The following is a 27021-nucleotide window of genomic DNA, read 5'->3' as shown; positions in this document are numbered from 1 at the left end:
GGCTCATCTGCAGCCGCTGAACCATTGTATGAATCACATAAATCGAAAATCGCATTAGTCCATTAGTCATGTTAGTCACGGATCCATTATTTTAAACACAGTAACCATTCAGCATTAAAATATTAACTCTTATCATAAATCTGTCATCCTGCATTCACATAGCTCACTTAGACTTGCTCTTGCCTTACAAAAGTCTCTTTGTGGGGACCGCCAACAGTGTAAGGCCCTTTTAAGACTCCCGGGTGCATTTCCCTTTTAAGACGCCATCTTGTGTTTCCCATGAGGCTTTCACTGGGCGCCATCATTTTAGTTGCTCTGCTGGCCTTTGTCTGCAGAGCTCTGTTGCCACGAGTCTCACCACCATCTTGAGCTCACTGGCGAAGAAGGAACAGAGAAGAAAGAAAGAAGAAAAACGACCCAGAGCACTTATCTTGACTCTGGCAGAAGTGGCTCCCTGGACTCGATCAGTCATAGTCCTTGTGAGGGCGGCCTCTGTAATTGCTGCTGCATCCGCCGCTCTGGCTCGTATTCTCCAGAGTTACACCAGCCGCCACTGTAGCCTCCGCTCCTATCACTGTCCTTGCTGCCTCTCCTGCGGCCGCCATAGCCGCCACCACCATAGCCGCTACCGCCGCCTGACCTTTCCTCTGCGTGGGCCCCCCGGATTTGTCAGCCATTGATGGACCTCCCGCTCATCGCCTGCAGCGCCCCGCCGGCCCGCACCCCAGCGATTGGCCCGCACCTACAAGACTGCTCTTCCAGGGTCTGCTCGTCTGTGGAGGCTGAGGCTGCAGATTGAACGGCTTCTTTCTCCTCCAGCTCGGTCGGCGCTGCTCTTTGGGAACCCAGGGGACAGCGGTCTGTGGAGGAATGAAGTCTTCCCAGCTCCCACGGACCTTTCCTATCCACCTCCTGCCGAGAAGCGTCGGCCCATCGCCCACAATGACCCACAAAGATAAACCGTGCATCTCGCCCCCGTGAGATACCTGCACCTCCGCTCTGCCAAGAACAAGTATCAGTTCCTTGGTGTAGGTACGCAGCTTCGCCGTGACCGGGACCAGCTTGGGTCGTGCAGCTGGGTTAACCCGCAGTTTCTCAAAAGTTTCCTGACTCATCAACGATGGACCCGATCCAGTATCTACTTCCAATCTCACTGGGACTCCGTTAATCTTGACTCCCGTAGTCACCGGGGCCGAACCGTCGGTACACGTATACAGTCCAAACGCCTCATCTTCTTCTGCCTGCTCCTCGCTGGAAAATGGACCCTCCACCATCTCCTCAGCCACACAGTGAGTCAGGCGGACTCTGAGTTCCAGGACCCCGAGATCCATGCTGTCTGCAGTTCTGCAGTTTTGTCCGTGGTGGGCGCTATCCTGTGGACACTGCCTGCCGGGCTCGAGACTGTGTAGAACATCTACTTGGTGCTGCAAGTCGAGGTCATAAATGCCCTGCTGATGGTGATGGCTTGCTTCAGGGTGACTGTAGGTTCAGTGGCTCGCACCCTGTGAAGGAGACCCTCATGTCCAATCCCCATAACAAAAACGTCTCACAACGCCTCGTCAAGGTGTGTGCCAAAGTCACATGGCACCGCGAGCCTCCTGAGGTCTGCAGCATATTTGGTGACATCCTGGCCCTCAGGTCTGCAATGGTGGTAGAATTTGTGGCTGGCCGTGAGGATGCTCTCCTTCGGTTTAAGTTGGTCACGAATGAGTGCGATCAGCTCCTCATATGACTTGTCCCTGGCGCTCTCGGGTGCCAGCAAATCTCTGACGAAACAGTAAACCTCATCTCCACAACTGGAAAGCAATATCGCCTTACGCTTCTCTCTCAGTGCGTCAGTGTTCCCCGTCAGGTCGTTTGCTGTGAAGTAGTACTCGAGCCTTTCCGTAAAGGCCTCCCAATCATTTCCCACCGTAAAATCCTTTAACGAGCCCAGAGTAGCCATGGTTGCGTGAAGTTCGTCCGTGTCCTTGTCGCCAATGTGATGTATGTATGACTCCACACAGTCTGGTGTTGTAGTAACTGCTGTGACCTGAGTCCTTTATTGTGTAACTCCAGAGTGCCTCTCAGGTGTTGTGGGCAGCCTTTTATACTCTGTCTTGCAGGTCCTTTCAGGTCTCCCACCACAGCGCCCTCTGTGGCACACCATTGTACTTATACAATTACTGTACCTGGACAATACATAACACATTGGAAGACATGCTGTGAGATTTCTTCGTGATAGGCATCAACCATGATGTGATCCTTCGGAAATTATTGGCTGCAGAAACACTGGATTTGAGCAAGGCTATTGCGATTGCCCAGGCATGCATGCCGACTGATGATAATTTAAGGCAGATATCATCGAAGATTCGGAGCTCCACGGCAAGTACTGTAAACAAGATTGTGTCGTCGTCTGGCAGAGCTGCTTATGACAGGGCCTACTCGACTGCTTATGTGAAACCTGTAGCAGCTCAAAGTCCGACAACTGGTACGAATCCGATTTCATCCTGTTGGCATTGTGTGGGCAATCATCGGTCTCATCAGTGTCGGTTTAAACAGTACATCTATAAAGACTGTTCGAAAGTGGGGCATCTTCAGTGAATGTGCCCACAATTGAGCAAGCGTGCTGCTGTTCATCACATTGATGATGATGGCCAGTCCAGTGCTGGCCTGGATATGCAACCCAAGATACCCGAGGAGGAAGTGTACGGCCTGTATTCGTACCGAGCCAACCGATAATGGTTAATGTGAAGCTGAATCATGTGCCTGTATCAATGGAGCTGGACACGGGTGCGAGTCAGTCGATAATGAGCCAAAGGACATTCGACAAGCTGTGGGACACTGAGGCTGTGAAGCCTAAGCTGAGTCCAGTCAATGCCAAGTTGCATACTTACACTAAGGAGCTCATACCGGTGATTGGCAGTGCAGTAGTCAAGATGTCGTATGATGGTGGAGTTCATGATTTACCATTATGGATCATCCCAGGCAAAGGTTCAATGCTGTTTGGCAGAAATTAGCTTGCGATAATCAAGTGGAACTGGAATGATATCAAAGTGTTGTCCTCGGTGGATGACACTTTGTGTGCTCAAGTGCTGAAGAAATTTCCTTTTTTGTTTGAACCGGGCATTGGCAATTTTACTGGAGCCAAGGTGCAGATTCACCTGGATTCTGATGCCAGACCTGTCTATCATAAAGCTCGGTCTGTTCCGTACATGATGAGGGAGAAGGTCGAAAATAAGCTTGACAGACTCCCGGTCGAATTTAATGAATGGGCCAGTCCTATCGTTCCTGTGTTAAAAAGTGATGGCACTGTCAGGATCTATGGAGACTACAAGGTTACGATTAACCGATTTTTGAAACAGGATCAGTAGCCGCTACTGAAGGCTGATGACCTGTTCGCCTTGCTAGTTGGTGGAAAGTCATTCACTAAGCTGGATCTGACGTCAGCCTATATGACACAGGAGCTTGTCGACACTTCAAAGAAACTCACCTGCATCAACACCCATGTCTACAACAGGTGTCCTTTTGGAATCCGTTCGGCTGCAGCCATATTTCAGAGGAACATGGAGAGTCTGCTGAAGTCCGTTCCTAGAACCGTCGTGTTTCACGATGACATTCTGGTCACAGGTCGTGACACTGCTGAAGTGTGTCTTCATGACACCTGAAGTTGAATTCCTGGGGAGGAAGATTGCTGCTGATGGCATCAGGCCCACTGATTCAAAAACGCAGGACATCAAAAATGCACCCAGACCTCAGAATGTGACGGAGCTGCATTCATTCCTTGGGCTACTCAACTACTTCGGTAATTTCTTACCCAGATTAAGCACTTTATTAGAGCCACTGCACATGCTGTTCAGAAAAGACGACAACTGGGTCTGGGGTGTATCTCAAGATGGACCTTTTGAAAAAGCCAAGAATCTGCTCTGTTCGAACAAGCTGCTTGTTCACTATGATCCGTGTAAGCGTCTTGTATTGGCTTGTGATTCTTCATCATATGGGGTTATCTGTGTACTCCAACAAGCAAATGAGTCGGGTAAGCTACAATCTGTTGCGTATGCCTCGAAAAGTTTGTCAAAGGCGAAAAGATCTTACAGCATGGTAGCAAAAAGAAGCTTTGGCCTGTGTGTATGGGGTCAAAAAGATGCATCAATACCTGTTTGGTCTTCGTTTTGAATTCGAAACAGATCACAAGCCACTCATTTCATTGTTTTCGGAAAACAAAGATATTAATACCAATGCATCATCCCATATCCAGAAGTGGGCATTGACATTGTCTGCCTATGATGATGTTATTTTTCATAGACCTGGCACTGAGAATTGTGCCGATGGACTGAGTCGTCTGCCGTTGCCCACACCTGGGGCCCAAGTTTCGAGCCGCGCCTAGAACGGCGCAGTCCCGACCTGGACACCCGTTTTTCTCGTCACAAAGTGCGCCTAAAAAAAACCTCCAGATTCTCCACCTCCCTGCAGGTCTTCTGGCCCTCGGCGCAGCGCATCATGAGCTGTAGGGGGCGGAGCTAGGTCCCTGCGCTGAAAACAGTGCCGGGACCTCTGCACTTGCGCGCTACAGTGGACGCGCAAGTGCAGTAGCTCCAGGCGCCCGAAACTGTGTGGGAGGGGCCCGAAGTACGCAGCCCCTAGCCCTGGCCGAATGGCCTCACTGGGGCTGCGTGAATAAGGCTCCTCCCACGGCCAGCTCCTGCTTCCTCCCGACCCGACTCGAGTCCTGCTTCCCGCCTCTGGACCGGACCCGACACCGACCCGACTCCTGCTTCCGCCCCCCCCCCCCATCGGACCCGACTCCCGCTTCCCCCCCCCCCCCCCCGCCTCAGGACCCGACCTGACTCCCGCTTCCCCCCTGCCCCCAGACCGGACCCGACTCCCGCTTCCCCCCCCCCCCCCCCGCCTCCGGACCCGACCCGACTCCCGCTTCTCCCCCCGCCCCGCACCCCCGGACTGGACCGGACCCGACTCCCGCTTCCCCCACCCCCCCCGGACTGGATCCGACCTGACCTCCCTCCCCCCGACCTGACCTCCCTCCCCCCGACCTGACCTACCTCTCAATTCCTGTCCCCTCTCCCTCCCTCCCCCGACCCGACCCAACGCCACCTACCTGTAAATCTGGTGTTGGGACGGGCCCTGCCCGAAGACTCTGGCCCGGCCCATTCAGCCTCCCTCCCCCTTCTCCTTTCCCCCCCCCACCCCATCTCCTTCCCCCCCCATCTCCTTCGCCCCCCCATCTCCTTCCCCCCGCCATCTCCTTCCCCCCGCCATCTCCTTCCCCCCGCCATCTCCTTCCCCCCGCCATCTCCTTCCCCCCCATCTCCTTCCCCCCCATCTCCTTAACTCCTTCCCCCCCATCTCCTTATCTCCTTCCCCCCATCTCCTTTCCCCCATCTCCTTTCCCCCATCTCCTTTATCCCCCTTCTCCCCTTTATCCCCTTCTCTCCCTCCCCCTTCTCCCCCTCCCCCTTCTCCCCCCTCTCTCCCTCTACCCCCCTCCTCCCCCTCCCCTCGCTGTCAGAAACACAGACACTGACAGACAGAGAATGAGAGACACACAGAGACAGACAGAGAGATAGAGACACTGACAGAGACACACTGGGGGGGGGCATCCCAGCATGCTGTTGGAGGGCTCCCGGTGCTGCAGTCGGTAAGTAGAAAATGTTTTATTTATTGATTTAAAGAAACATTATTTCTTATTAATTTTTTTTGATTGATTTATTGGTTGATTTATTGATGTATTTATTATTGATGATGGCTCTTTATTTGTAAAACTGAAGTGTTTAATGTTTGTAAACTTCCCTTTAAACCCCCCTCCCACCATTCCCTACGCCAGATTTGTAACCTATGCCTGATTTTCTAAAGTGTAGACAAGGTTTTTTCGAGCGTACAAAAATCTTCACTTACTCCATTCTAAGTTAGTTTGGAGTAAGTTTTCACTGACGAAACTTTGAAAACAGGCGTAAGTGGCCGGACACGCCCCCTTTTGAAAAGAAAATTCTGTTCCAAAGTGAAACTGTTCTAACTGACTAGAACTGGAGCAAACTAAATGACGAGAATTCCGATTTCTAAGATACTCCGTTCTACACCAGTTGCTCCTAAAAATCAGGAGCAAATCATTTGGAAACTTGGGGCCCTGAAGTGGAGACGCCTCAACCTGCAGATTTACTGTCAGTAATGGATGCTGTTGAGAGTGAAGGAACTCCTGTCACTGCTCAACAAGTGAGGATCTGGACCAGCCATGATCCTATTTTATCGGTTGTGAAATGTTGTGTCCTCAGTGGTGATTGGTCTGCAATACCTATGGGAATGTGTGATGAGACCAAACCTTACAACCGTCGCAAAGGTGAACTATCCATTCAGTCCGATTGTCTACTATGGGGCAATCGTGTTGTTATGCCTAAGAAAGGCAGAGAAAAATTTGTATGTGAACTACCTAGTCCTCATCCTGGTATTGTCATGATGAAAGCCATTGCCATGGCTCATGTTTGGTGGCCTGGAATTGACTCTGATCTGGAATCATGTGTGCATCACTGCAATATTTGCATGCAGCTAAGTGAAGTACCAGTGGAATCTCCGCTGAGTCTTTGTTCATGGCCATATAAACCATGGTCGAGGATACACATCGATTTTGCGGGCCCTTTCCTGGGAAAGATGTTTTTTGTTGTGGTGGATGCATATTCAAAGTGGATAGAGTCTATTATTATGTCATCCAGTACATCCACAGCTACTATTGAGAGTCTTCGTGTCATGTTTTTTAACCAATAAGGGAATTAAGGGTTACGGGGAGAGGGCGGGTAAGTGGAGCTGAGTCCACAGCCAGATCAGCCATGATCTTATTGAATGGCAGAGCAGGCTCGAGGGGCGAGATGGCCTACTCCTGTTCCTAATTCTTATGTTCTTATGTTTGCTACTCATGGTTTGCCTGACATTGTTGTGAGCGACAATGGATCTTGCTTCACAAGTCTTGAGTTTCAAGAGTTCATGAAATTCAATGGTATCAAACATGTGAGGTCAGCACCATTCAAACCCGCATCTAATGGTCAAGCAGAGTGTGCAGTTCAAACGATCAAGCAAAGAATGAAAGCTGTGTCTCAGGGTTCACTGCAGATTCATTTGTCATGTATATTGCTTAGTTACAGGACAAGACCTCACACGCTTACCGGGGTCTCCCCTGCTGAACTACTGATGCAGAGAAGTCTTAAGACTAAGCTTTCTCTTGTCCATCTGATTTGAATGATCATGTTGAAAGCAGACGTCAAAATCAGCAACGGTATCATGATTGTGCTGCTGTGTCGCGTGACATCTCTGTCAATGATCCAGTTTATGAATATGTGCTGAATTATGGTCATGGTCCAAAGTGGATCGCCGGTACTGTTACAGCATGGAGGGTAACAGAGTCTTTCGAGTCATTATATACATTACAGTGGGACAGACAATCGTTGAAGGATAGGGTGGGTGGGACTGGTTTGCTGCATGCTCCTTCCGCTGTCTGCGCTTGTTTTCTGTATGCTCTCGGCGACGAGACTTGAGGTGCTCAGCATCCTCCTGGATGCAATTCCTCCACTTAGGACAGTCTTTGGCCAGGGACTCCCAAGTGTCGGTGGGATGTTGCATTTTATCAAGGAGGCTTTGAGGGTTTCCTTGAAATGTTTCCTCTGCCCACTTTGGGCTCACTTGCCGTGTAGGAGTTCCGAGTAGAGCGCTTGCTTTGGAAGTTTAGTGTCAGGCATGCGAACAATGTGGCCTGCCCAACGGCGCTGGTCGAGTGTGGTCAGTGCTTCGATGCTGGGGATTTTGGCCACATTGGTAATGTTGGTGCGTCTGTCCTCCCAGGGGATTTGCAGGATCTTGTGGAAACATGGAAAGGTGGTATTTCTCCAGCGATTTGAGGTGTCTACTGTATATGAGCCATGTCTCTGAGCCATACAGGAGGGCGGATATCACTACAGCCCTGTAGACTATGAGCTTGGTGGCTGATTTGAGTGCTTGATCTTTGAACACTTTTCCTCAGGTGGCCGAAGGCTGAGGTGGCCCACTGGAGGCAGTGTTGAACCTCGTCGTTGGTGTCTGCCCTTGCTGATAATAGGCTCCCGAGGTATGGAAAGTGGTCCACGTTGTCCAGGGCCATGCCATGGATCTTGATGACTGGGGGGGCAGTGCTGTGTGGCGGGGTCAGGTTGGTGGAGGACCTTTGTCTTATGGATGTTTAGTGTAAGGCCCATGCTTTCGTATGCCCCAGTGAAAATGTTGACTCTGGCTTGGAATTCAGTCTCTGAATGTGCGCAGACGCAAGCGTCATCCGCATACTGTAGTTCGACGACAGAGGTTGGGACGGTCTTGGACCTGGCCTGAAGATGACGACTGTTGAACAGGTTCCCACTGATTCTGTAGTTTAATTCCACTCCAGTGGGGAGCTTGTTGAGTGTGAGGTGGAGCATTGCAGTGAGGAAGATCGAGAAGTGGGTTGGTGCGATGATGCAGCCCTGCTTGACCACGGTCCGGACGAGGGTTGAGTCTGTGATGGATCAGTTGGTCAGGATCACGGCCTGCATGTCGTTGTGGAGGAGGCGGAGGATGGTGACAAACTTTTGGGGGCAGCCGAAACGGAGGAGGATGTTCCATAGTCCCTCGCGGTTGACAGTGTCAAAGGCCTTTGTAAGGTTAAAGAAGGCCATGTACAAGGGTTGGTGCTGTTGCCTGCATTTTTCTTGCAGCTGTCACGCTGTAAAAATCATGTACCCTGTAGTGGACGAAATCCGTACACTGACTTCGAGAAGAGCTCCTCAACCACAGGGAGAAGATGGTTGAGGTGGATTCTAGCGATGACGTTTCCATTGGCTGATAACAGGGAGTTTCCTTTGTAGTTGCCGCAGTCGGACTTGCCCCCCCTTCTTAAAGATGGTCACGATTACTGCATCTCTGAGATCTTCCGGCATGCTCTCCTCCTTCCAGATGAGAGAAATGAGGTCAAACATTCGTGCCAATAGTACCTCTCCGCCATGGATCGGTCTTCCTCTGCAACACGGTGATTTACAAGGTTTGCAGCTCGTCTGCACATTTGCTAGAGGTGTCCCGTTGTTCCACAGCCTTTGCATGCATAGTGTTTGAAACAGCATTGATGGGCTCGATGATCACCGCCGCAGCGCCAACAAGATGTTAATTGCCTCACATTAACGCTTGATGGCAGACTCTGAGTCATCTGAGGTCGTGTAGCTGCAGGCATGTACGTTCTGCCATATGCATTCTTGCCTGAAAATGACGTTATTTTGTGTACAGTACTTGCCGATGCATCTTTATGCTGCGAAATTTGTTTGGTGTTATCGCTAATGGACATAAATTCCTGGGCTATCGTTATGGCTTTGCTCAGGTTCAGTGTTTCAACAGTCAATAGTTTGAGAAGGATAACCTCATGGCCAATGCCAAGCACAAAAAAGTCTCTGAGCATTTGCTCCAGGAATCCATCAAATTCGCAATGTCCTGCAAGGCGCCTTAGTTCGGTGACGTAGATCGCCACTTCCTGGCCTTCAGATCGTTGACATGTATAAAATTGATACCTTGCCATCAGAACGCTCTCCTTTGGATTTAGGTGCTCGCGGACCAGCGTACACAGTCCTTCATATGATTTGGTTGTTGGTTTCACCGGAACAAGAAGATTCTTCATGAGGCCATAGGTTATTGCCCCGCAGACGGTGAGGAGGATCGCCCTTCGTTTGGCAGCGTTCACATTTCCTTCCAGCTCGTTGGCCATGAAGTATTGGTCGAGTTGCTCCACGAAGGCTTCCCAATCGTCACCTTCTGAGAATTTCTCCAGGATACCGACAGTTCTCTGCATTTTCGCGTGATGGTTCATTAACTATTACTCGTCGCCAGTTGTTACATCTCAAATAAAGCAATGTGACTGAGTACTGTAGACTTGAGTAAGTGTGACCTAAGTCTCTTTATTCTGACTCCAGAGTGCAGGTATAGCATGGGAGGCCTGCTTATATACAGTGCTCCCAAGGGATGCTGGGATCCCTTGGGACTCCAACAGATGCACCCTCTGGTGGCGGTAGAATGCTAGTTACATGGTGTTGCATACATAACAGAACGGATTAGGTGGTGGTCCCTGCAGCAGTCGTCAGCTCTTGTCATGGCGCGGGTGATGCGCACATCCTTGCGATCCCTGGCATGAACGATGACATAGTCGAGCAGCTGCCAATGTTTGGAGTGAGGTTGTTACCACGATGCCTTATAATTGTCTGTCTGGCGGAGCAAGGTGTTTTTTGTGTCCTTAGATGCACTAACAATGACTCCACGAGGCAGTGTTTTGTACTTGAACTGTAGTGACCTTAGACGTTTATTAGTTAACTCCAGAGTGAGGATCACACCTGGTGGCCTGGCTTTTATACTAGGCCAGGCACACCTGTACAGGTAACCTACGAGTCTCCCACTGCTGTGCCCTCTGCTGGCAAACCTTAAGATAGTACCAATAGTAGCCATGTAGGATACATGACATCACTCCCCCCTTAAACCTCAGTGCAAATCACCCCTGCATTAACTGTGCTCTGCGCTTAGCTCTATATGGGTTTTGTCTGTTAGACCTCTGGCAGGCCAGCTCAACCTTGGGTAGGTGCAGTAGCTTGCTGGTGGTTACTGTGTGTGTGTGTGTGTGTATGTTCCTGACCACTCCATTCTCCTGCCTTCCCACATTGGTGTGGCGGGGGCTCCTAACATTCATGCTCATTCAAGTTCAGGTAAGTGGGTTTTGCGTTTGTTTTGTGGTTGACTGGTGCGTGAGGACGAGCTAGTTCCGGAACTGCAGTCTGGTGGCTGCTCAGTGCCCGGTGCTGGCAGTGGGGAGCTGGTTGGCTTGCATAGCCTGCTCTCAGAGCTGTTGCTGTGGTTCCTAGCATCAGGCAGGTTTACAGATGTCTGTGACCCCGCCCCCGTCCTTTATGCCCTGAGTCCCAGCTGCTCCCTGAGGAGCTGTCATCTAGCAGTGCACAGGGAACTGCTAGCTCACTGGCCTGAGCATCGCTTGGTTTGAAATCCTGGCTGATGCTAGTTTCCTCTGGGGGAACAGTGGTGGGTGACCCTAAATCTAGGGGTATGGCTTTGGTGCAGTCTACTCTTTCAGACTCGTAGCAGTTGATGCCATCGGTTACCTGAGAGATGGAGCCGACCCAGGGCATGGTATCACTACCATTGCCGTTGAGCTGCAAAGCAAGCGACCTCAGCAGGACGTGTGTGTTGGCTGCTTGTGGCCACACTTCATGATGCCTGACTCTGGTCCCCGGTTTGCAGGTTACAGCATTGGGTACCTTGCTGGACCTGTGTGCACCCTATGGGTGTCTGTCCGCTGCATTGGCTGCATGCAGTGGGAATCCTGCATCACACAGCCTTTCCTTGCTTATGATGTGATACGTCCTTACTATACAGTATAAATGCACACGAGGCCCATGCTTGAGAGAAGGTCAGTCTGTGACCTGTCCTTTATTCCTTAGCACTCAAGTGCAAGAAGTGGGTGGAGCTTCCCCATTTATATCTGAAGGTCCAGGTTAGGAGTGTCTCCCACACTTTCACCACCTAGTGGTCATTGTTCTCACAGTGTACATCTTCGGTCAGATTATACATGGGTTACAATGATAGTTGAATACATGACATCACCTCCCACCGAAAGTCTTATTGGGATCACAGGTTGAGTCGCTGGTTGCATGTATACAATTCCGATTATCCGTTACACATTTTACATGGTCAGTTACACGCTTTACATAATCCGTTACACCTTTAGTCTCTAACTTACAATTAGTGTTATATTGCTTAAATGTATGGAACTGTCCCTTTAATTGTAGTGGGTTGTAGGTCTCCTTTAAGAGAGCCTTGCTTGCTTTACCCCAATCGCTTCTCCGTTTGGTGCCATGTGTTGCTCCATCAGTGCTGCACCTTGTGGTCTGATTGTGGCCATCTTTATCTTCAGCGCATCACCTCGTGCTGCGGATGCCATCTTTTCTTCTTCCATGATGTCAACTGCGGCAATTCTCTTCTCCCCGGGTTCTGCCTCCGCAGTTGGGAAGTTGCGGCTGGATCTGATTTTCTCCCTCCTGAGTCCTGCCACTGGAGCCTGGAAGGTGCGTTCGGGTTGTCCCAGCTGTATTATCTCCATGCAGTCGTGCTGAGCGGTTTGTGTCTCGGCTGCCGTGCTGGTCAGTTCATTGGTGCTGGGTCCACCCTCAGGTGAGGACTTGCTTTGCCTCTGAGCGCGGAGGACGTCGATCGCTGGAGGGGTGAAGTCTTCCCACTTCCACTGGATCTTCTCCATTCACCTTCTGTCGAGCAGCGTTGGTCCATCACCTACAACAATCCACAGAGGTAACTTGTGTACCGCGCCATCGTGGAGTACCTTTACATTCACACGACCGACGACTGGGATGATTTCATTGGTGTAGGTGCGCAGCTTTGCCTGAACCGGGGCCAACTCGGGTCGTTCAGCCGGATTATCCCATAGCCTCTCAAAGGCTCCTTGATTCATCACTGACTGGCTCGCCCCCGTGTCCACTTCCATGAAGACTGGAACTCCCTCTATCTCGACTTCCATCTTCAGCGGGGAACACATGATGGTGCAGGTAAACCTGCTGTGTACCTCCCCGTGGGACTGGGCTGCCTCTCTGTCTAACAATTCATAATCCATGCTGGATTCATGACCTTCAGTGGACTTCTCATCGACACAGTGAGTCCTATTTCTCTTACACATTCACTGGAGGTGGCCCTTTGTGCTGCAGCCTTTGCATACATAGTCTTTAAAATGGCACTGGTGAGCCCTGTGATTTCCTCCGCAACGCCAGCATGCTGCTACTCGATTAGCCCACCTCGGCGGACTCTGAGTTAAGGGACTCGGGGGTCTGTTCTCTCTTCCCTGAGAGGATTCGCGTTCTACTGTCCAGCTCCTGAATGGCATCACTCTGTGCACAGTACTTGCCGGGTTTGAGTCCTGAGGGTGAGACATCTGCCTAGAGTCACAGGTTGAGGTCATGAAAGACTGGCTCACAGAGATGGCCTTCTGCAGTGTGACTGTGGTATCCGCCGACAGTAGCTTATGAAGAAGGCCCTCATGGCCGATTCCAATGTTTAAAAATCAAGTTTTACATTTATCTGATGGTAAGGTATCTAAATATATACTGTAAATTAAACATATCGATGAGGTAAAAATCTCTCTCTGTGCTAGCTGTGAGTGTACCAAATAAGATGAATTTGGGTAGTCTATACCCAATTCCTGGTATACATGGATCCAGAACTCAAAATGACCTTAATTCAGCATAGATTAGCATCAACCTGCAACTTCATTTATAAACATAGAAACCTAGATATATAGAAATTAGGTGCAGGAATAGGTCATTCGGCCCTTTGAGCCCACACCACCATTCAATAAGATCATGGCTGATCATTCACCTCAGTACCCCTTTCCTGCTTTCTCCATATACGCCTTGATCCCTTTAGCCGTAAGGGCCATATCTAACTCCCTTTTGAATTTATCTAACAAACTGGCCTTAACAACTTTCTGCGGTCGACAATTCTACAGTTTAACAACTCTCTGAGTGAAGAAGCTTCTCCTCATCTTGGTCCTAAATGGCTTACCCCTTATCCTTAGACTGTGATCCCTGGTTCTGGACTTCCCCAGCATCAGGAACATTCTTCCTGCCTCTAACCTGTCCAGTCCCGTCAGAATTTTATATGTTTCTATGAGATCCCCTCTCATTCTTCTGAACTCCAGTGAATACAAGCCCAGTCGATCCAGTATCTCCTCATATGTCAGTCCTGCCATCCCGGGAATCAGTCTGGTGAACCTTCGCTGCACTCCCTCAATAGCAAGAACGTCCTTCCTCAGATTAGGAGACCAAAACTGAACACAATATTTCAGGTGTGGCCTCACCAAGGCCCTGTACAACTGCAGTAAGACCTCCTTGCTCCTATACTCAAATCCTCTAACTATGCAGGCCAACATGCCATTTGCATTCTTCACCGCCTGCTGTACCTGCTTGCCAACTTTCAATGACTGATGTACCATGACACCCAGGTCTCGTTTCACCTCCCCTTTTCCTAATCTGTCACCATTCAGATAATATTCTGCTTTCCTGTTTTTGCCCCCAAAGTGGATAACCTCACATTTATCCACATTATACTGCATCTGCCATGCATTTGCCCACTCACCTAACCTGTCCAAGTCCCCCTGCAGCCTCTTAGCATCCTTCTCACAGCTCACACCGCCACCCAGCTTAGTGTCATCTGCAAACTTGGAGCTATTACATTCAATTCCTTTATCTAAATCATTAATGTATATTGTAAATAGCTGGGGTCCCAGCACTGAACCCTGCGGCACCCCACTAGTCACTGTCTGCCATTCTGAAAAGGACCCATTTATTCCGACACTCTGCTTCCTGTTTGCCAACCAGTTCTCTATCCACGTCAGTACATTACCCCCAATACAATGTGCTTTAATTTTGCACACTAATCTCTTGTGTGGGACCTTGTTAAAAGCTTTTTGAAAGTCCAAATACACCACATCCACTGGTTCTCCCATATCCACTCTATTAGTTACATCCTCAAAAAATTCCAGAAGATTTGTCAAACAAGATTTCCCTTTCATAAATCTATGCTGACTTGGACCGATCCTGTCACTGCTTTCCAATGCTCTGCTATTTCATCTTTAATAATTGATTCCAACATTTTCCCCACCACCGATGTCAGGCTAACCGGTCTATAATTCCCTGTTTTCTCTCCCCCTCCTTTTTAAAAAAGTGGTGTTACATTAGCTACCCTCCAGTCCATAGGGACTGATCCAGAGTCAATAGAATGTTGGAAAATGATCACCATGCATCCACTATTTCTACTATAGTCCATGAAGATGGCTGATTTGTGAAATCTAAATATTCACACTGATGCGATACAGTTGCTCCTCATACATGCCATTGTCACCTTCAGATTCAACTTCTTTGATACTCTTGTGGGCCTCCCATACTCCAACCTCCATAAACTCCAACTTGTCCAGAAATCTGCTGCCTATATGCTATCCCCCATCAAGTCCTGCACACCGATCACCCACATCTTTGCTGACCTATATTGGGTTCCGGACCCCAATGCCTCCAATTTAAGGTTGTTGTCTCTAAAACCTTCCATGTCTTTTCTCCTCCCTGTCTCTTTAACCTCCTATATGCTGACTCTCTTCCTCTGACCTCTTGAGTATCCTCCCTCCCTTTATCCTATCACTGCCTGCCATGCTTTTAGTTGCCAAGGTTCCTATCTCTGGAGTTGCCTTTCTAAACCTCACAGCCTCACCAACTCCCTCTCCTGCTTTAAGACCCTTCGTAAAATCCACCTCTTTGATCAAACTTTTGGTTACTCCGAATCTTTCCTCCTTTGGCTCAGTGTCCATTTTCCTTATGCATTGGGACGTTTTTCTACGTTACCGGTGCTATATAAAGTTGTTGTTCCTTTTCATTGGTTAAGGTTAAGGTGCTTTACTGAGAAGAGCAGAGGGAACCTTACTTTACATTTGGCCAATACTATTCCGAACCCAGGAGTGTTTGTTGTTGATACTGGGAGCATCAGAGAGGAAACAACACAATATCAAAAATCAACAATAAATGTTAAATGTATTTTGATTTACATTGTAAATTTGTGATATATAAAATTGAATTTTAAGGGCAAAACTGTGTTTATCAAGTCTCCATATGCAAGGTCCTGTTCAGCCACCTAAGAACTCATGTTAAGAGTGGAAGCAAGTTTTCCTCGATTCCGAGGGACTGCCTATGTCGATGATGATGATATGCAAGGTTTTGAAATGTTTTAAGTAGCGGTGACAGATTATAGTATTTAACTTTTTGCACTTGAGCTCCAGAGCCGAAATAACAACCCCTCTCGCCCCTTAGCAGGATTATTAATTATAGTCATTTCTGGTTTGTAGCTAATCATCCATAAAATCCTGTTAACCATTGCACAAGGTCAAGAACTTGGCATGATTTCGAAATCGATAATAATGTAATGTGTTCTTTTTATATATTTAGATGGTTGGCATGTGAGGAGGAAGTAATATGTTTTCTTGCTACTATATATATATATATATATACATAGTATGCACACTGGCACAGCACAGCACCATATGATTTAACTTACATGCTTAACATTTTGTGTGTACAACTTCAGCTCCAAGATTTTTCTGGTACAGTATTCCAATCAGCCATGCTATTTCTATCCCACAGCTATCTGTCGAAATGGTGTCACCTATGGAAATTGACACGTTGTGGAGGGAAACTTTTTTCTGTGGATCTAGACAAGAGCAGCCTTTTGTCTAGATTACATGAAGAGGATTTTGCAGATCATTTACCCTTAATGACTTTGTAAATTAAGGATAAAAAAAGCAACAAAAAAAAAGAAAGTATGAAACAGAAACAGCAGCATCTGTGGAGAGGACAGAAGAACTGGAAAAAAATGAAAGATAAACTTAGATTTAAAATGTTGAGAATCTAGGAAGGTGGGCAGTTAAAATCGGCCAGATTACTTTCCCACCCTGGAGATACGAGGAGCTGATTGTTGCCAATTATAACCTGCTCTACTGAGGACAACCACCCAAACAGGTGGGGTCCTTTTTACCATATCCATACCATGTCCCGATAGCATCACTGGGACCCGCCTGCAATTTTAAGTGGACGGCCTGAGTGGGAGCGGCAGTGGCTTTCATGCCAGCTGACGACAGCGGGGAAGAGGGTCGGGGCCAGAAGCAACCCAAACAGGTACGTTTTTTTAACTTTCCTTGTGAGGCCAGGAGGAGCACTCCTGCTGCTCCGGGCCTGACAAGGAAAGCTTAGGCCTCCCCTGCTGTGGAGTTGCCCGTCCCTTCCCAATACAGCTGCAGCAGTTGATCCTTTGTTGGTGTCGCTGGGGGGCCTCTGCACTACTCGATTTCCCATTGCTTCCCATTAACTTCCCACGGGTGGGAAGTTGGCGAGCGGGATTTAATTGAGGCTCTCCATTACAATTGGCCGGGCCTCATCCTGCCACAGGACAGGCGGGAAATTAACTCACCAGCGTAGTTTCCCATGGCAGTTGATATCCAGGCTGTTCATTTTTTTGCTCTCCCCACTAATACTGATGGACCTGTTGAGTGTTTCCAGCATTTTATTTTGTTGCATATTAAGGATACTTTATACTCATCACAGTTCCTGTAGACAGCTTGACCTCTTACATGGGTTACAAATGAACACACAACTTCCATTTTGATTATGACATTTAAACTATTTAAAGTAACAAACAGTGAAACAAAATTAAGAAACCATGGGCATAATATTTTACCCTCGTCACAGTCCCATCAGAATCTCTTATTTAACCTTAGGTCATCTGGACACGAGAGTCCTCAAGAAATGAGCAAGGCTCTGGATGATACTTTTGGGGGTAACAAAGACAAAAAGCAGTTGAAAGTTACAGAGTATGAGAAGGGGTAAGCCGACAATCGAAATGTGGATTAACAGCAGAAAGAAGACTGCAGCTGTTTTTCAGTTGTATTCGAGGTAGACAGTGTTAGACTCAGATAAGTTGCTTGAGAGAGAAATCGAATAGAAATATTGCGGAGGATCAGGAAATCACATGATAAATTATATTTTACAGCATGGATCACTTTAACTCAAGAATCTATATGCAGATCAATAAAACACATGTGATACAGAATCTCAAAAATGAAATGGCGTTTGGATCAGATGGGATGCACCCAAATGCTCAAGAAAAAGAGGAAGGAAATAAACCAAAATGTAGTTAATATTTCAAAGATTTACTAAGTGAACAAAAGGAGTGGGAGATATGTTAATATTTGAAAAAGGGGCGAGGCAGGAGTCTGGACATTATTAATGATTTAGGTTCACAGTAAGGGAACTGCTTTCACAGAATGTTATTCACATTCACCTAAACAATGCAGAAACCAAATAGTTTTATAAGCAATAGATCATGTGTTGTGAATCTACTGGTACTTTTTAATGAGGTAGCTATGTCACCTCCAGGTTCAACTATTCCAATGTTCTCCTGGTCAGTCTCCCATCCTCTACCCTCCATAAACACCACCTCATCTAAAATTCTGCTGCCCGTACCTTACCCCACATGAAGTCTAGCTTCCCCATCACCTCTGTCCTCACTCACCCACTATGGCTACTGGTCCAAGTTTACAATTCTCATCCTTGCAAAGTCCTGTCTCCTCAGTTCAGATTCACATGAGGCATGTAGTGAAGTCAAGGTCACTCTGGACCTGCACCTTTATTTCACAGCTCTGGAATGCTGCACTTGCCTGAGACCTGCCCTTATATACCTGTCTCTTGCAAGTGCACCCCTGGTAAGGTATGCTGGTGATTACAGGTCATATCTTATTACAGTCATGTATAGCATGTTAGGATACAGTTATATATAATAATGTAAGATACATGACATCACCCTCCCCCAAGGTCTTATTGTCTTTATAGATTCAGTCTCTCAGGTGGTCTATGCTCTCGCGTGGAGCGTCTGAGTTGTGGTTCAGTTGTTTGCCTTGGTGTCTGTTTTTCTTTGGGTGTGGTTGCTGGTATCTCGCCTGGGCTGTCTGTTTCGATCGGTGTGATTGTTGTTGACTTGCCTGGGCTGTCTGTTGGGATTGCCCTTTCCTCAGGTTGTTCCCTCTGTCTGTCCACCAGATGTGGTGCGAGTTCCACATTGTAGTCTGCCTTTGGTTCCGCAGTGTTGTTGGTAAATCTGCTTTTGACTTGGTCTACATGTCTCCGGCAGGTTTTGCCATTGTCCATTTGTTCTACTAGTAGCCTGTTTCCTTCCTTGCCCGTTACTGTCCCTGCAAGCCATTTGGGACCCCTGCCATAGTTTAGTACAAACATTTTGTCTCCTATCTTATTCCATCTCCCTCTCGAATTTCTGTCATGGTACTCAGTCAGCTTACGGCGCTTTGCCTCAACGATTTCGTGCATGTCTGGGAGGATTAATGAGAGCCTTGTTTTTAAAGTCCTTTTCATCAACAGTTGCGCAGGGGGATCCCAGTCAATGAGTGCGGACGAGATCTGTATGCCAGCAGCAGTCGCGACAGGTGACCCTGCAGCGTGGGACCTTGGGTTTTAAGCATGCCTTGTTTATTGATTTGCACTGCTCTCTCCACCTGGCCGTTGGAGGCCGGCTTGAACGGTGCCGTCTTGACGTGATTTATGCCGTGGTCAATTATAAATTCTTGGAATTCTGCGCTGGTGAAGCACGGACCATTGTCAATGACCAATATGTCAAGGATTCCGTGCGTTGCAAACCTGGTTGCGAGGCTCTCCACAGTGGTGGAGGTTGTGCTCGAGTTTAAAATGGTGCATTCGATCCACTTTGAAAATGCTTCTACAACTGAGAGGACCATTTTGCCCATGAATGGGCCCGCATAGTCTATGCGCACCCGCGACCACGGTTTGGTAGGCCAGGGCCAGGGGCTCAGTGGAGCCTCCCTGGGGGCATTACTGAGTCGGGCACAAATGGTGCACCTTCGGACGCAGAGCTCCAGGTCCGCGTCAATACCAGGCCACCAGACGTGGGATCTGGCTATGGCCTTCATGAGAACGATCCCTGGGTGCTCGCGGTGGAGCTCCCGGACAAATGCCTCTCTGCCTCGCAGAGGCCTGACTACTCGGCTGCCCCACATCAGGCAGTCTGCTTGTAGTGATAGCTCATGCATGCGCCTGTGAAAGGGTTTTAATTCCTCGGGGCAGGCATTGCGAGCCTCTGCCCAGTCACCGGTTAGGACACATCTTTTTACTAAGGATAATGTGGGGTCGCTGGCCGTCCAGGCTCTGTTTTGGCGAGCCGTCATGGGCGAACCTGTGGACTCAAAGGCATTGATTGCCATGACTATCTCACAGTCCTGCTCGTCAGACCCTTCCGTGGTCGCCAGGGGTAGCCTGCTGAGCGCGTTGGCACAGTTGTCTGTGCCTGGTCTGTGCCTTATGGTATAGTCGTAGGACGTCAGCATGAGTGCCCACCGTTGAATTCGCGCCGAGGCGTTGGCGTTTATTGCCTTGCTCTCGGATAGGAGGGACATGAGGGGCTTGTGGTTGGTTTCTAACGCGAACTTGGCCCTGAAAAGGTATTGGTGCATCTTTTTGACACCGTACACGCACGCGAGTGCCTCTTTCTCTACCATTCCGTACCCGCGCTCCGCCCGCGAAAGTGACCTGGAGGCATAAGCTATGGGTTGTAATTTGTCTGCACTATTGACAAGTTGCAAAACACACCCGACCCCATACGCTGACGCATCGCATGTGAGAACTAGCTTTTTACCTGGGTCAAAGAAAGTCAAAACACTATTGGAACACAGAAGGTTGCGTGCCTTATTGAAGGCGCATTCCTGGGTGTCCCCCCAAAACCAATCGCACCGCTTTCTGAGTAGCACTTGGAGAGGCTCCAGCAGCGTGCTTAAGTTCTGCATAAAGTTTCCAAAGTAATTGAGTAGCCCGAGTTCTGAGACATTCCGGGGCCTGGGTGCCAGGCGAATCGCTTCTATTTTGGACTCTGTTGGGCGGATTCCATCAGCAGCAATCCTTCTGCCCAAAAATTCAACCTCGGGTGCGAGAAACAGGGACTTGGATTTCTTGACTCGTAGGCCTACCCGGTCCAACCGCTTTAGTACTTCCTCCAAATTACGGAGATGGGAGTCGGTGTCCTTGCCCGTGATAAGTATGTCGTCTTGAAATACAACCGTTCCCAGGATGGACTTGAGCATACTCTCCATGTTGCGCTGGAATATGGCAGCTGCTGACCTGAAGCCGAATGGGCATCGATTGTACATGAAAAGGCCTCGATGTGTGTTGATGGTGGTGAGTAGCTTGGATTCCTCGGTCAATTCTTGCGTCATATACGCAGATGTGAGGTCTAATTTTGAGAAAAGTTTACCTCCAGCCAATGTGGCAAATAAGTCCTCCGCTCTGGGCAGCGGGTACTGGTCCTGTAGGGAGACTCTGTTTATGGTAGATTTGTAGTCCCCACAGATTCGTACGGATCCATCAGGCTTCATGACTGGGATGATGGGACTTGCCCAGTCGCTAAATTCCACAGGTGATATAATGCCTTCCCGCAGAAGCCTGTCTAGTTCGTGTTCAATCTTTTCCCTCATCACTTCGGGTACAGCTCTGGCCTTGTGATGGACTGGTCTAGCATCCTGTGTGATGTAGATTTTGACTTTGGCGCCTTTGAAAGTGCCCACACCTGGCTGAAAGAGATGTTCAAATCGCTTTATAACTGTTGAGCAGGAGGTCCGTTCCTCTAATGACATGGCATGGACATCATCCCATTTCCAGTTTAGTTTTGCCAGCCAGCTTCTCCCCAGCAGTGCTGGGGGGTCTCCGGGGACAATCCACAGGGGAAGTCGGTTCACTGTCCCTTTGTGTGTGACAGAGAGCATGGCCCTGCCGAGGACTGGTACAATTTCTTTGGCATAGGTCCTTAGTGTGGTGTCGACCCTTGTGAGTTTTGGTCTGTCTCTTTTATGCGGCTACAGTTGTTCAAATTGTTGAGCGCCCATGAGAGATTGACTCGCTCCCGTATCCAGCTCCATGTTGACAGATATCCCGTTGAGTAGGACCCTCATCATTATAGGAGGCGTTCTGTTGTAGAAGCAGCGGCCATTGATCATGTTGACCCGCTGTACATCGGTGTCCCGGGTACTGTCCCCACCATCTTCTGGTTTGCTTTCCGACCCATCCAATTCGTATACCAGCCGAGCTGCCATTTTTTTGCACATGCGAGCCAAATGCTCTGTATATTCACAATTTCTGCAAACAGCCTGCTGAAATCAACATCCCCTTGCCAAGTGCCCACCCCCACACCTTCAGCACAGACCTGTTCCATTGTTCAAAGAGTTTCCAAAGAATGAGCTGCGTCTGGCTGATCTCTCTTGAGCTTCTCTCAGTTTGTACTTGATTGCTCGCATTGTGGGTTGATGAGGTGTGAACAGCCGTTCCTGTGGCCCTTGATGCCTTCTGCCTGTTGTCGAGAACCTGTTCTTCTGGTTTTGTCTGTGTGTGGGGGTAGCAGCTTGTTTAGTGCTGTGAACTTCTTGTTCCAATATTTCGTTAGTTGTTTCCTGCATTATAAATCAACCTCGTTTCTTCTTCCCCTACCAAGAATGTCTGTGCAACCAGTGCTGCTGCCTCTAAGGTCAGGTTCTTGGTCTCTATGAGCTTTCGGAATATGCCTGCGTGGCCTGTTCCTTCAATGAAAAAGTCTCTCAGCATTTCTCTCCTCAGTTCATCGGAGAACTCACATAAACTAGCCAACCTCCGAAGTTCCGCCACGAAGTCGGGTATGCTCTAGCCCACACAGCGTCTGTAGTTGTAGAACCTGTGTCTGGCCATGTGTAGGCTGCTCGCTGGCTTCAGGTGGTCTCTTACCAGTGTGCTCAATTCTTCAAACGACTTGCTTGCTGGTTTCTCGGGTGCCAACAGATCCTTCATTAAAGCGTATGTTTTCGAGCCACAGCTGATCAAGAGATGGGCTCTTCTCTTGTCTGCCTTATCGTCGCCTAACCAGTCTTTGGTTACAAAGTTTTGCTGGAGCCTTTCTATAAAGTCCTCCCAATTGTCTCCCGCATTGTACTTTTCATCTGATCCGTTGTTCGCCATTCTGTGGATTCTGTAATCCCGTAACCCGTCACCACTGTAAAGTCCTGTCTCCTCAGTACAGATTCACACGAGGCATGTAGTGAAGTCAAGGTCACTCTGGACCTGCACCTTTATTTCACAGCTCTGGAATGCTGCACTTGCCTGAAACCTGCCCTTATATACCTGTCTCTTGTAAGTGCACCCCTGGTGGTAAGGTATGCTGGTGGTTACAGGTCATATTTTATTACAGTCATATATAGCATGTGAGGATACAGTTATATATAATAATGTAAGATACATGACAATCCTCTTGTTTATACCCCTCCATGGCCTCTCTATTCCTATCTTGGTAGTGTTTTCCACCACTACAGTGCCTCACATCCTCTCCATTCCACTGACTTTGGCTTCTTCCTTCTGCTAAGTGTCAGCTGTGGCTCAGTTGGTAACACTGTCCCCTTTGAATTAGCAGGTTATGGGTTCAAATCCGACTTTAGCACCATAATCTAGGCTGGCACTCCAGTACAGTGCTGAGGGAGTGCTGTACTGTCAAAGGTACCATCTTTCAGATGAGCTGTTGAACTGAGGCTCCATCTGCTCTCTCAGATGGATGTAAAAGATCCCATGGTACTACATCAAAGAAGAGCAGGGAGTTATCCCTGGTGTCTTGGCAAATATTTATCCCTCAATCAACATAACTAAAATAGATTATCTGGTAATTATCATATTGCTGTTTGTGGGAGCTTGTGTATAAATTGTCTGCTGCATTTCCTACATTACATTCGTGACTACATTTCAAAAAGTACTTAATTGGCTGTAAAACATTTAGGGACGTCCAGTGATTGTGAAAGACACTACATAAATGCAAGTCTTTCTTTTTTTTCTTTTTTACTTGGCATCCTCCCATCCTTTGCATTTGCGTTCAGTCGCTTAGGCCCCACACCCTGGAATTCACCCTCCATGTTTCCACCTCCCTCTCCTTCTTTAAGACTCTCCTTAAAACCACCTCTTTTACCCTCTCCAAATATTTCCTCTTTTGGCTCAGCATCCAACTTTTTTCTTACGCCTTTGTGAAGTGCCTTGGAAGATTTTTATAAATGCACGTTGTTGTAACAATAAAGGGCTCGCCACTGGATGTAATTATTTGGATTTTCAGAAATCATTTGATAATGTTTCGCATAGGAGATTTTCAAAAGAAGCTAATAGAAAATTTGTCAGCTGAATTGAAAATGATCTTAATAAATAAATCAGAAAGTGATGACGATGATGAAATGGAAAAGACTGTAGTGGGATTATAACAGCCGGGCAGAAAGTAGATTAAAAGCGCAGGATGTCCCACCTAGAAGTAACCGTGGGAGGTTCGGTCAATTTTAATGGCTGGGCCTCATTAACATTTCATCGGCCAGTTGCATGCCTGACACAGGCATAAATAGGCAGCTGATTGGCTGCTGCCCGGGAAGATCGGGGGTGTGTTTCGGAAGGGTGTCGTGGGTGAGATTTTTCCTGTGGGTCTCGGAGAAGTAGTCTTGCTTTAGGATGTCATGGTCTGTAGCTGTATGGCTGGTGATGTTAGGACAGGTCTTCTGCAATCAGCTTGTCTTGTGAAGCTCCAAACCAATGAATGGCTGTTCTGCTCACATAGCAGTCTCCAAATAACTGCATGTATATATGCAATGGGAAAACATTTTAAGGTTTATTTGCCACAAGTACTTTATTTTTAACTCATTAAAATGTATTTTTCACTTGCCATAAATAATTTTCCATAAGTAATCAAAATACACTTATTTCCAGAATTAATTTTGCTTACACTAGGAACAATGAAGAGAGTCAGTCCCAACAGTTATTTTGCTCATGGCATTTTAGTTATGGGTTTCTCTTAAAATGCATGTATTCTTGTCGCAGTGATATTTCCTATTTATATTTCCTTTTCTTATTTCAGGGAAATGAAAATGCAATGAGGTGGAATTATAATAGTTAAAATCCATTGTCATATCCTCCAAAATACGATACAGTGAGCTCGAGAAATGAAAAATCTTTACAATGCTCTGTTCCTTCTAAATATTGGACTGCTTTGTAAACCAGGTAAGGATGTATTTGAGTAAGGAATTTAATAGCCACCCAAACTTGATGCTGTAAATTGATAAAGAGCTAGATTTTGTGAGCAACTTTTTTAATTACTCAAATTGGATGGTCTATTATGAAATAGCATTTAACGTTTATCCAACTTTGCTTTGAAATGATCAATCAATCAGTATAATACTTTTAGTAAGAAATATTGAATTAAAAATACATCTAAAACAAATTGATTGTGGAATACCACTGATTCTACTAATAATCTTTGTCACATGTTGTAGATCAATTCTGTGGAAGTTTATTATGAATATTTTAGTGAAAGGTATTGGAGAACTTTTCTATTTTGGCACAGCTTCAAACACACTCAGGTCTGGTACAGCATAAACTCTCTATTCTGTCCCAACAGCTTGGCTTACCAACATCCTGCTGCCCCAACCTCCAGCTTCAGGTGAGCACTCCATTCTACACCAATGTGATGTTGTTTCTTGCACAAGCCAGTCTTGTGGCTTCTCAGAAGGAGCTTGCCAATTTACTACAAATTTGGTCCAAGCTGAGGGAAGTTCTGTGCTATTAACCAATGCCACTAGAAATTGAGTTGGGAATGGCCAAACCCATTACATATGGGAACCTTACAACTGCAGCGAGAGGATACTTTTATCCCATTAGTCTGGGCTGGATTTAAACACACGTCCCAGTGGGGAAAGCACAGTGCTCTAACCAACTCATCATCCATGCCCCGCCTGACAATCAACTTTGTTGAGGTTGGGGGCTATAGATGTATAAATAACAGTAAGTCAGTCTTTCTTAGTGTAGAGGATCAACCGGTAGTTGAGAAACATAGAAACAGAGAAACATAGAAAATAGGTGCAGGAGTAGGCCATTCGGCCCTTCTAGCCTGCACCGCCATTCAATGAGTTCATGGCTGAACATGCAACTTCAGTACCCCATTCCTGCTTTCTCACCATACCCCTTGATTCCCCTAGTAGTAAGGACTTCATCTAACTCCTTTTTGAATATATTTAGTGAATTGGCCTCAACAACTTTCTGTGGTCGAGAATTCCACAGGTTCACCACTCTCTGGGTGAAGAAATTCCTCCTCATCTCGGTCCTAAATGGCTTCCCCCTTATCCTTAGACTGTGTCCCCTGGTTCTGGACTTCCCCAACATTGGGAACATTCTTCCTGCATCTAACCTGTCTAACCCCGTCAGAATTTTAAACGTTTCTATGAGGTCCCCTCTCATTCTTCTGAACTCCAGTGAATACAAGCCCAGTTGATCCAGTCTTTCTTGATAGGTCAGTCCCGCCATCCCGGGAATCAGTCTGGTGAACCTTCGCTGCACTCCCTCAATAGCAAGAATGTCCTTCCTCAGGTTAGGAGACCAAAACTGTACACAATACTCCAGGTGAAGCCTCACCAAGGCCCTGTACAATTGTAGCAACACCTCCCTGCCCCTGTACTCAAATCCCCCGCTACGAAGGCCAACATGCCATTTGCTTTCTTAACCGCCTGCTGTACCTGCATGCCAACCTTCAATGACTGATGTACCATGACACCCAGGTCTCTTTGCACCTCCCCTTTTCCTAATCTGTCACCATTCAGATAATAGTCTGTCTCTCTGTTTTTACCACCAAAGTGGATAACCTCACATTTATCCACATTATACTTCATCTGCCATGCATTTGCCCACTCACCTAACCTATCCAAGTCGCTCTGCAGCCTCATAGAATCCTCCTTGCAGCTCACACTGCCACCCAACTTAATGTCATCCGCAAATTTGGAGATACTACATTTAATCCCCTCGTCTAAATCATTAATGTACAATGTAAACAGCTGGGGCGCCAGCACAGAACCTTGCGGTACCCCACTAGTCACTGCCTGCCATTCTGAAAAGTCCCCATTTACTCCTACTCTTTGCTTCCTGTCTGACAACCAGTTCTCAATCCATGTCAGCACACTACCCCCAATCCCATGTGCTTTAACTTTGCACATTAATCTCTTGTGTGGGACCTTGTCGAAAGCCTTCTGAAAGTCCAAATATACCACATCAACTGGTTCTCCCTTGTCCACTCTACTGGAAACATCCTCAAAAAATTCCAGAAGATTTGTCAAGCATGATTTCCCTTTCACAAATCCATGCTGACTTGGACCTATCATATTACCTCTTTCCAAATGCACTGCTATGACATCCTTAATAATTGATTCCATCATTTTACCCACTACCGATGTCAGGCTGACCGGTCTATAATTCCCTGTTTTCTCTCTCCCTCCTTTTTTAAAAAGTGGGGTTACATTGGCTACCCTCCACTCCATAGGAACTGATCCAGAGTCAATGGAATGTT

Source organism: Pristiophorus japonicus, chromosome 7, assembly GCF_044704955.1.
Source record: "Pristiophorus japonicus isolate sPriJap1 chromosome 7, sPriJap1.hap1, whole genome shotgun sequence".
NCBI lineage: Eukaryota > Metazoa > Chordata > Chondrichthyes > Pristiophoridae > Pristiophorus > Pristiophorus japonicus.
Note: the sequence above shows the minus strand (reverse complement) of the source record.